Source organism: Eptatretus burgeri, chromosome 18 (assembly GCF_056783735.1).
Source record: "Eptatretus burgeri isolate ZD-2024b chromosome 18, Ebu_testis_v1, whole genome shotgun sequence".
Taxonomy (NCBI): domain Eukaryota; kingdom Metazoa; phylum Chordata; class Myxini; order Myxiniformes; family Myxinidae; genus Eptatretus; species Eptatretus burgeri.
Genome location: NC_140978.1, coordinates 12,566,453 through 12,578,662, shown reverse-complemented (window position 1 = coordinate 12,578,662; position 12,210 = coordinate 12,566,453). Strand labels below are relative to the sequence as shown.

At 47.6% G+C, this 12,210-nt stretch overlaps 1 protein-coding gene across 3 annotated transcripts in view; it reads right to left on the bottom strand.

Annotated features, from left to right (window-relative positions):
- LOC147008626 (protein FAM114A2-like) overlaps positions 1 to 11,270 on the bottom strand; it is a 64,425-nt gene extending 53,155 nt beyond the window's left edge. Inside the window, exons 1-2 of one of the 3 annotated variants that reach the window (XM_085864430.1) lie at positions 11,240 to 11,270; positions 10,937 to 11,142 (exon numbers count right to left, since the gene is read on the bottom strand). The gene's annotated coding sequence lies outside the window, so the exon portion shown is untranslated. Of the gene's footprint in view, positions 1 to 10,780; positions 10,884 to 10,936; positions 11,143 to 11,239 lie in introns of those variants that run through there. The other 2 variants (XM_085864428.1, XM_085864429.1) reach the window with 2 other exon arrangements.
- Between the last annotated feature and the right edge of the window lie 940 nt (positions 11,271 to 12,210).

Genomic DNA, 12,210 nt, shown 5'->3' with positions numbered 1-12,210 from the left:
ACAGACTCACACCACATTGACACAACTGGGAGACACACACCTCGTTTACACAACCGGGACAGACTCACACCACATTTACACAACTGGGAGAGACACACACACACACACACCACGTTTACACAACCGGGACAGACTCACACCACATTCACACAACCGGGAGAGGCTCACACCTCGTTTACACAACCGGGACAGACTCACACCACATTTACACAACTGGGAGAGACACACACCTCGTTTACACAACCGGGACATACTCACACCACGTTTACACAACTGGTACAGACTCACACCACATTTACACAACTGGGAGAGAGACACACACACACACACACACACACACACACACACACACACACACACACACACACACACACACACACACACACACACAACCGGGCCAGACTCACCACATTTACACAACTGGGAGAGGCTCACACCTCGTTTACACAACCGGGAGAGGCTCGCACCTCGTTTACACAACTGGTACAGACTCACACCACATTTACACAACCGGGAGAGGCTCACACCTCGTTTACACAACCGGGACAGACTCACACCACATTTACACAACTGGGAGAGACACACACCTCGTTTACACAACCGGGACAGACTCACACCACGTTTACACAACTGGTACAGACTCACACCACATTTACACAACTGGGACACACACACACCACGTTTACACAACCGGGCCAGACTCACCACATTTACACAACTGGGAGATGCTCACACCTCGTTTACACAACCGGGAGAGGCTCACACCTCGTTTACACAACTGGGAGAGGCTCACACCTCGTTTACACAACCGGGAGAGGCTCACACCTCGTTTACACAACCGGGAGAGGCTCACACCTCGTTTGCACAACCGGGAGAGGGTCACACCTCATTTACACAACTGGTACAGACTCACACCACATTTACACAACCGGGAGAGGATCACACCTCGTTTACACAACCGGGACAGACTCACACCACATTGACACAACTGGGAGACACACACCTCGTTTACACAACCGGGACAGACACACACCACGTTTACACAACCGGGCCAGACTCACCACATTTACACAACTGGGAGAGACACACCACATTTACACAACCGGGAGAGACTCACACCTCGTTTACACAACCGCGAGAGACTCACACCTCGTTTACACAACCGCGAGAGACTCACACCTCGTTTACACAACCGCGAGAGACTCACACCACGTTTACACAACTGGTACAGACTCACACCACGTTTACACAACCGGGAGAGACTCACACCACGTTTACACAACCGAGAGAGACTCACCACGTTTACACAACTGGGAGAGACACACACCTCGTTTACACAACCGGGACAGACACACCTCGTTTACACAACCGGGACAGACACACACCACGTTTACACAACCGGGCCAGACTCACCTCGTTTACACAACCGGGAGAGGCTCACACCTCGTTTACACAACCGGGAGAGGCTCACACCTCGTTTGCACAACCGGGAGAGGCTCACACCTCGTTTACACAACAGGGAGAGACTCACACCTCGTTTACACAACTGGTACAGACTCACACCACATTTACACAACCGGGAGAGGATCACACCTCGTTTACACAACCGGGACAGACTCACACCACATTGACACAACTGGGAGACACACACCTCGTTTACACAACCGGGACAGACTCACACCACATTTACACAACCGGGACAGACTCACACCACATTTACACAACTGGGAGACACACACACACACACACACACACACACACACACACACACACACACACACACACACACACACACACACACACACACACCACGTTTACACAACCGGGCCAGACTCACCACATTTACACAACTGGGAGAGACACACACCTCGTTTACACAACTGGGAGAGACTCACACCTCGTTTACACAACTGGGAGAGACTCACACCTCGTTTACACAACTGGGAGAGACTCACACCTCGTTTACACAACCGGGAGAGACTCACACCTCGTTTACACAACCGGGAGAGACTCACACCACGTTTACACAACTGGTACAGACTCACACCACGTTTACACAACTGGGAGAGACTCACACCACGTTTACACAACCGGGAGAGACTCACACCACGTTTACACAACCGGGAGAGACTCACACCACGTTTACACAACTGGTACAGACTCACACCACGTTTACACAACTGGGAGAGACACACACCTCGTTTACACAACCGGGACAGACACACACCTCGTTTACACAACTGGGAGAGACTCACCTCGTTTACACAACCGGGAGAGACACACCTCGTTTAGACAACCGGGAGAGACTCACACCTCGTTTACACAACCGGGAGAGGCTCACACCTCGTTTACACAACCGGGAGAGGCTCACACCTCGTTTACACAACCGGGAGAGGCTCACACCTCGTTTACACAACCGGGAGAGGCTCACACCTCGTTTACACAACCGGGAGAGGCTCACACCTCGTTTACACAACCGGGAGAGGCTCACACCTCGTTTACACAACCGGGAGAGGCTCACACCTCGTTTACACAACCGGGAGAGGCTCACACCTCGTTTACACAACCGGGAGAGGCTCACACCTCGTTTACACAACCGGGAGAGGCTCACACCTCGTTTACACAACCGGGAGAGGCTCACACCTCGTTTACACAACCGGGAGAGGCTCACACCTCGTTTACACAACCGGGAGAGGCTCACACCTCGTTTACACAACCGGGAGAGGCTCACACCTCGTTTACACAACCGGGAGAGGCTCACACCTCGTTTACACAACCGGGAGAGGCTCACACCTCGTTTACACAACCGGGAGAGGCTCACACCACGTTTACACAACCGGGAGAGACTCACACCACGTTTACACAACCGGGAGAGACTCACACCACGTTTACACAACTGGTACAGACTCACACCTCGTTTACACAACCGGGAGAAATTCACACCTCGTTTACACAACCGGGAGAGACTCACACCTCGTTTACACAACCGGGAGAGACTCACACCTCGTTTACACAACCGGCAGAGACTCACACCTCGTTTACACAACCGGCAGAGACTCACACCTCGTTTACACAACCGGCAGAGACTCACACCTCGTTTACACAACCGGCAGAGACTCACACCTCGTTTACACAACCGGGAGAGACTCACACCTCGTTTACACAACCGGGAGAGACTCACACCTCGTTTACACAACCGGGAGAGACTCACACCTCGTTTACACAACCGGGAGAGACTCACACCTCGTTTACACAACCGGGAGAGGCTCACACCTCGTTTACACAACCGGGAGAGACTCACACCACGTTTACACAACTGGTACAGACTCACACCACGTTTACACAACTGGGACAGACACACACCACATTTACACAACTGGGAGAGACACACACCACGTTTACACAACTGGTACAGACTCACACCACGTTTACACAAGCGGGAGAGACTCACACCACGTTTACACAACTGGGAGAGACACACACCTCGTTTACACAACCGGGACAGACTCACACCACATTTACACAACTGGGAGAGACTCACACCTCGTTTACACAACTGGGAGACTCACACCTCGTTTACACAACTGGGAGAGACTCACACCTCGTTTACACAACTGGGAGAGACTCACACCTCGTTTACACAACCGGGCCAGACTCACCACATTTACACAACTGGGAGAGACTCACACCTCGTTTACACAACCGGGAGAGACTCACACCTCGTTTACACAACTGGTACAGACTCACACCACGTTTACACAACTGGTACAGACTCACACCACATTTACACAACCGGGAGAGACTCACACCACGTTTACACAACTGGTACAGACTCACACCACATTTACACAACTGGTACAGACTCACACCACATTTACACAACTGGGAGAGACACACCTCGTTTACACAACCGGGACAGACTCACACCACGTTTACACAACTGGGAGAGACACACACCTCGTTTACACAACTGCAGAGATGCCAACTTTTGGAAATCAGAATTAGGGAGGATTTGCAACCGACACCAAATAATGTGCGCTAAGCGCACATCTCGAGCGCGGAGCGCTCGACCCTTGCGGCGGGGTCCAGGGCCCGCCTTAGGGCCCTGGAAGCTCTGGGGTTCTAGACGCTCTCTAGTGCCCTCTGAGCCCTATTTTGGAGCATTTAACATGTTAAGAATTCCCACTTTTTGAACAAAAAAGGGGAAAATTGTGCACTTTTTAATGTTACATGTATGTTAATATTAGTAAGTTAGGGGACAATCAAAGATTAACAAAAAGCACAAAAGAAGCAATATTTTTCTTACCTTACTGGCTGGTACTACTGCTGCTTGCTTTTTCCATGGCAGCTTTGCTGAGTGACAGCTGTGTGGCTCTTTTAGCCCTTCTGATTATGTCTTTGCTGTATTCTCTCTGGTAGCAAGGGGTGCTATGAGCTAGTTTTTCAATTAAGAGAGCTTCCAGGGTTTTGACACTCAAATTGGGACGAAATTCAGTATGATTCTTCCGTACAAGACTGAGTGCCCGCTTACATGATGCGTTCGAATGAGGAATGACCAAGATTCCCTTCATCACTTTGCTCAAATTAGGATACTTCTTGGCACCAGTGCAGGGATCTGTGAGCTGTGAAATCCGATGCCACTGCTCATCCACTCTCACTGTCTCAGTAGCAATTGTAGCTATGGAGGCGTCTGCCTGGCAGTGAGCGAATTCACTCTCAAGACTGTCTATGTCACTATCACCGCCACTGAACAGACAGGGGAATTTCTTGATGAAAAACTCCACACAGTCAAACCCCACTTCTTGGTGTAGCTTAACATCCAGCACCTGAGCATGCTTGGCTAATTCATCATCTAGCGGCCAGGTTTTGAAGATATAATTGCAGGCTTTCACATAATATGAGCGAACTGCACTAAAGAAACCTTGGATGTCTGACTCACTCAGAGTGAAGGTGGATTTCTTGAGACTCCTTTGTTCCCTTATATACAGTTTGGCATCGTTCCCAATCATGAGGTCCTCATCATTCTTCTGATGATTTCTGTCAGAGAAGGGTACATTTACCAGAGCAACCGATGACACCGATGGTTTCAAAAACCGTACGAAGATATCTTTCAGAAGACCATTCAATTCTCCGTGCAGGAGATGAATACAGGGTTCGTCTCTTTGGAGCAGAAGATTCCCCTTCTCAAAAAGCTTGTTAGCATATTGAAGGAAGAAACAATAGAGTTTTGTTTGTGGAGACAAGAACATCCTGTTGACACGTTTTTCTCTAGATTCCTGCACAGTGTTTGAGGAAGATGCGCTTTTAGTTGTAGAACTCGTAGTACACTTAGCCGCAGGGCGATCACACTTGCGTTTACTGCCAGCAGAAGAGGTGAGACTCGTAGTACCAGATCCAATTTTACGTTTGAGGAGAGAGCTTGAGGTAGGTGCAGCCAAGGAAGAAGACCTCTGATTCGAAGGTTTTGCTGAGCTTCTATCAAGTGATTTGGCAAAAGCAGAACTTAACTTGGGTCCTTCTTTGCCTGTAGATGGGACTATCACAGTCTTTCTCGACTCTGAAGGGATCTGCTTTGTGGATGAACGTGATGAAGGGCCGGTGATGCTACCTGCTCTCAGCATTGGTTTTGGTGCTGTCCCTGCTGTCTTCTTCGCAGCAGATACTGCAGTGGTAGTGGTGAATGCTGCTCCACTAGTGCTTGATCCTGCAGTGCCAGTACTGGCAGTAGATACAGTGCCGTCCTTCTTGCTCGTTGTTAGAGTCTTGGCTACAGTTGGTTGCATTTTTCTTCGTACTTCTTCTTTGAAGAAGAGGCGAAGTGGCTCCCACTGTTCAATCAGCCTGTGTAGGCACTGACCAAGGGACAGCCACCTTGTTGCGACATGCTTCAGAATCTTGTGTGTCGGGGCATCACAGAGTTCTTGCAGTGCTTTCACTCCTTTGACACGTTTACTACTTTTGTCCAAGTAGTAGTAAATATCGATGAGAAAGTCATCTAATTCAATGGGTAAGGCCTGAGCCGCCTTCTTGGCCGTATTGTGCATCATATGGCAAGGGCATCCCATGATGTAGCACTCTGGATTTTGTTTGTGGATATAAGCAGCGACTCCTTTGTGCTTGCCCACCATGACAGAGGCATTATCAGCACAAAAGGAAACACAATTTCCCCACGGAATTTTCCTGTCACTGAACTCATGATCAAGCAGTTTGAAAATGTTTTCTCCAGTGGAATCTTGTTTGCACGCAGGCAAACTTAGCAAACCTTGCTTCACAATCCCAGCACTGTTGTCATAGTACGAAATCAGGACAGGATATAGCTGGGCCTCACCACTGTCATTGCTACCGTCTGTAGCTAGGCTAAATGGAGCTAGTCTAGCAATATCGGCAATAGATGAAGCAGTAACATTTGACAACTCACCAATTACACTGGTCAACAACAAATTTGTTGTCTGCATTTTTTAAGCTGATTTAGGACGAATCTGATGCGCTGAATCCAAAACTCACATTAGTTTTGTTCAATCAGGTCAAGTTTTTAAGATATGGCCACATGTCGTTTTTTACATTTTTGTTCACATGTACGCATGTGTGGAGCATTTTAGAAGAAGTTGGTGGGGGTAAAATGTCATGTCAAATAATTGTTTTGATTGGAAATAATTATTTTAATGACAAGAAGTATTCAGGTACGATAGTTCTAGGTGATTATGTCGAAAAGGGATCAGTTTGAAGTCATAAAACCTCAAAATCTTCCAAAAATTGGTGAGGCAAAGCATAAAGTTCGTGGATCAAAACTAAAGTTAATGGGGCAGATTTTGTAATAATGTGATACAAAAAAGTTGTATTTCTTGAAATAACGAACTCTGAAGAATGCACAATACCTACATGCGCCAATTTATGACATGCGCTTCTGCTCAAGCTTGGAGTGCCACAGTACGAACCCAAAGATTGGAGACTGTTCATTGACAGCAGCAAGCGATCACTGAAATGTGTTCTGCTACACAACGGCAACCAGTTTGCCTCTGTACCCATCGCTCACTCGACTACACTGAAGGAGAAGTATGAAGCGGTGAAGTACGTGCTGGAGAAAATTGGTTATGATCAGCATAAGTGGTTTATTTGTGTTGACCTGAAGATGGTGAACTTTTGTTGGGACAACAGTCTGGCTTCACCAAGTACCCATGTTTTCTGTGCATGTGGGATAGTAGGGACCGTGCTCAGCATTACACGAAGAAGGACTGGCCTGTGCGGGAGGAATTGGTGCCATGCAAAGAAAGGAACGTCATCAACGACCCTCTGGTGGACAGAGACAGAATACTCTTCCCACCGCTGCACATCAAGCTCGGCTTAATCAAGCAGTTCACCAAGGCTCTGGACAAAGATGGTGACTGCTTCACTTACTTGTGCCAGGATTTTCCAGGATTGACCATGGAGAAGTTGAAAGCTGGCATCTTTGATGGTTCTCAGATCCGTCAGCTCATCAGAGATCCAGAGTTCAAAAACTCAATGAACGAAGTGGAACTGGAAGCGTGGAAGACATTTGTTTTGGTAGTGAAGAACTTTCTTGGCAACAATAAGGCCAGAAACTACGCAGAACTTGTCAACAACATGCTGACTGCTTTCAGAAACCTGGGCTGCAACATGAGCATCAAGATGCACTACCTATTTTCACATATGAACCGGTTTCCTGAGAACCTGGGTTCAATGAGTGACGAGCAGGGGGAGAGATTCCATCAGGACATGAAGGAGATGGAGACCAGGTATCAGGGTCGCGGGGACGCAGTCATGATGGCTGACTACTGTTGGAATCTGAAGAGAGACCTCCCTGCCGCTGAACATTCCAGGAGTTCGAAGAAACGGAAGTTCAAGCCCTGAAGTTTGAACAGTGGTGACGCAACATGCAATTTACTTGTACTTACCTTTATCAATGCCCACCATTCAGATGACAGTAATCGATGTTTCTATCATGTAATCAATAAATGTTGTTGGCAAAACATTTTTTTTTCTTAAAAACATGTTTAGGATGATATGTGTTGACAAAAATCAGCTGATAATGCCACAAAAATGTAATCGATTTTGTCACAAGATCTGATTTTTTCAAATCAACTTAGCACAAAAACCTGACCTGATGGAGAGAAACGGATGCCATTTCCTGATTCAGCAGTGCCAGAATACCCTAATTCACTTGTAGAAATCTAGACAACATTCAGAAAGTAAAAAAATTGTTGACCAGTGTTATTGCTGAAGTTTTTGTTCTTGCACATCCATACTTTGAAGCAACTTTTGAATCTGGAAACATCTTTTGAAATAGAGGTCCAGCATGATCTGAGACTGATATGGGCAAGTTATGTTCCACAATAAATCCACTAAAGAGAAGTTCCGCTCAGGTAACATCCTCTTCCTCGCTTGTCCCTTGTTTGGTGAAATAATTCAGAAGTGTACCGGTACTCGTGCTCGAAGATCTCTCCTTTGCAATGTCTGTGTGCCGTTTGCTTCCAACGTGCTTCCGAATATCATCGCGACCTCCGTGCTCAACTGAAATATCAACACTGCATACTGTACAATACGCATGATGAATTCCTCTTTCAGACTTTCGAATACACGGGTATTGGAGACTGTATTCGGTCTTGCACTTCTGAGACCATTTCTTGGTCTTCGTAAGCTTCTTTTCTGCCATTTCGTAATCAACATCGAGGGCTTGAAGCATCGGTAACTTCGAAGTCGATGTTCCACAGCTGCAGCGCGACTCGTAGAACTCTAGCGGCTGTTAAACACCGCACGGTGGTCGCGACCGCCGAGTTGGTACGGGGCCCAGCTGCATGCAGTGAGCGTATCGCATGCATATACACTGTGCATACATACCGCATGCACTGTATTGCACACATACCGCATGCACTAAATCTCAGTGCATGATCGCATAAGCGAGATCCAGACCCAATGTTTCGCTGCTCCTCATTTGAATTTGCAATTTTTTACGTACAATTTGGTAGCAGCGAACGTTATGGAGTTACCACATGCTATACGTAGCAGACGATGCTTTTCATTCAATTCTCATACCAGTACATTCTGATTAGTGAACAGTGCAAAAATATCAAAATTTCGGGAGGATAAGGATAGTGATCGTAAGGGCGGGAGTTTGGGTGAATTTTCGGAAGCCTCCCGATGAAATCGGGAGGGTTGGCATTGCTGCAACTGGGAGAGACTCACACCTCGTTTACACAACCGGGAGAGACTCACACCTCGTTTACACAACCGGGAGACTCACACCTCGTTTACACAACCGGGAGAGGCTCACACCTCGTTTACACAACCGGGAGAGACTCACACCACGTTCACACAACCGGGCCAGACTCACACCACATTTACACAACTGGGAGAGACTCACACCTCGTTTACACAACTGGGAGAGACACACACCACATTTACACAACTGGGAGAGACTCACACCTCGTTTACACAACCGGGACAGACTCACACCACATTTACACAACCGGGCCAGACTCACACCACATTTACACAACTGGGAGAGACACACACACACCACGTTTACACAACCGGGCCAGACTCACCACATTTACACAACCGGGAGAGACTCACACCTCGTTTACACAACCGGGAGAGACTCACACCTCGTTTACACAACCGGGAGAGACTCACACCTCGTTTACACAACTGGTACAGACTCACACCACGTTTACACAACTGGTACAGACTCACACCACGTTTACACAACTGGTACAGACTCACACCACATTTACACAACCGGGAGAGACTCACACCACGTTTACACAACTGGTACAGACTCACACCACATTTACACAACCGGGAGAGACTCACACCACGTTTACACAACTGGTACAGACTCACACCACATTTACACAACTGGGAGAGACACACACCTCGTTTACACAACCGGGACAGACTCACACCACGTTTACACAACTGGGAGAGACACACACCTCGTTTACACAACTGGGAGAGACTCACACCTCGTTTACACAACTGGGAGAGACTCACACCTCGTTTACACAACCGGGAGAGACTCACACCTCGTTTACACAACCGGGAGAGACACACGTTTACACAACTGGTACAGACTCACACCACATTTACACAACTGGGAGAGACACACACCTCGTTTACACAACTGGGAGAGACACACACCTCGTTTACACAACTGGGAGAGACACACCTCGTTTACACAACCGGGAGAGACTCACACCTCGTTTACACAACCGGGAGACTCACACCTCGTTTACACAACCGGGAGACTCACACCTCGTTTACACAACCGGGAGAGGCTCACACCTCGTTTACACAACCGGGAGAGGCTCACACCTCGTTTACACAACCGGGAGAGGCTCACACCTCGTTTACACAACCGGGAGAGACTCACACCACGTTTACACAACTGGGAGAGACACACACCTCGTTTACACAACTGGGAGAGACACACACACACCACGTTTACACAACTGGTACAGACTCACACCACATTTACACAACTGGGAGAGACTCACACCTCGTTTACACAACCGGGAGACTCACACCTCGTTTACACAACCGGGAGACTCACACCTCGTTTACACAACCGGGAGAGACTCACACCTCGTTTACACAACCGGGAGAGACTCACACCTCGTTTACACAACCGGGAGAGACTCACACCTCGTTTACACAACCGGGAGAGGCTCACACCTCGTTTACACAACCGGGAGAGGCTCACACCTCGTTTATACAACCGGGAGAGACTCACACCACGTTTACACAACCGGGAGAGACTCACATCACGTGTCCGATACCCACGAACTCCCTCCGCACCAACTGAACCCAACCGACGGTGCCGACCTCGTTTTACCTGCCGAGAGCTCCTCCCCTTCCGGTCCGAAGCACCAACCGATGTCCGGAGTCGGAAAACAAACATAAATAAATAAATAATTACTTTTCCGGATTCTCCCTTCTGATGTTGACGGCGGAGAAGACGCCGCTGATCAATGATTGGTTGTCGTCGATGAGTATCTTCAACGTTCGTTCTCCCGACTGTTACTAACTTGGATGGGATTTCCTCAGAGAACCGCAAGGAGCGGCGCTGAAACCTCGGGCTCAGTTCAGGAACAGCTCCACGTCGACAACCACTGTCAAATCGTCCTTTAAATCCGGAAACGGAAACGTTCGTTATTTCGTTTCCCCAAATCATTTGGTTATTTCACGGAAATAATGAAGAAACACCAAAACATAAACTTACCTTAAACACCGGTGATGCACTCTTTTTTTTTAATGTTTGTTGTTGTTTAAAATCTGTTTCCTGTGCACGTTCATCATCTTCCGTGCGTGATGACGACACACATTTCACCTGCGTTTGATTGGTGGACCCAACTGTTACGCGCGCTGACCCGCCTGACGTCACGGGACTCAGGAATCACGCACGATATAAATGTCGAGCCAAGTCTTCATTAAAATCTAAAAATGGTTTCTAACAGGGATGAAATCATGCAAATAACTTCGTGTTTAATACGAGCTCGAGGGTGCAGCATCGTGGAGAATGAACAGTTGTCGAACGCTGGATTATTACTTACGAAATCTAAGATTTCGAAAGTATATTGATCACTTCCGGAATCTGTTTGTGTGTGTGTGTGTTTGTTTGTTTGTGGGCACGATAACTCGAGAATGGAAGAAGCTACCAATGTCAAATTACACCACGTGATTCAGGAGGGTGATGGCTAGTGCTGATTAGATTTTGGTCAAAATCGGTCAAAGGTCAAGGTCACAGTGAGGTCAAACATCCAAAACATTCGATTTTTGATGGTTTGGGACAGAATCATCGTAGAAACTTCTGCTTTGCGTCGCTACCTTCTCGAGAGACAGCTTTTATTAGACAAGGTCAGAGGTCAAGTTATCTTTAGAAATCTTTAGATTTCGTAAGTATGTTGATGACTTCCGTCATCTGTTTGTGTGTGTTTGTTTGTTTGTTTGTGTGCGTTTGTTTGTGTGTGTGTTTGTTTGTAGGCACGATAACTCGAGAACGGAAGAAGCTACCAATGTCAAATTACACCACGTGATTCAGGAGGGTGATGGCTAGCGCTGCTTAGATTTTGGTCAAAATCGGTCAAAGCTCAAGGTCACAGTGAGGTCAAACATTTGATTTTTGATGGTTTGGTACAGAATCATCGTATAAACTTCTGGTTTGCGTCGCTACCTTCTCCAGAGACAACTTTT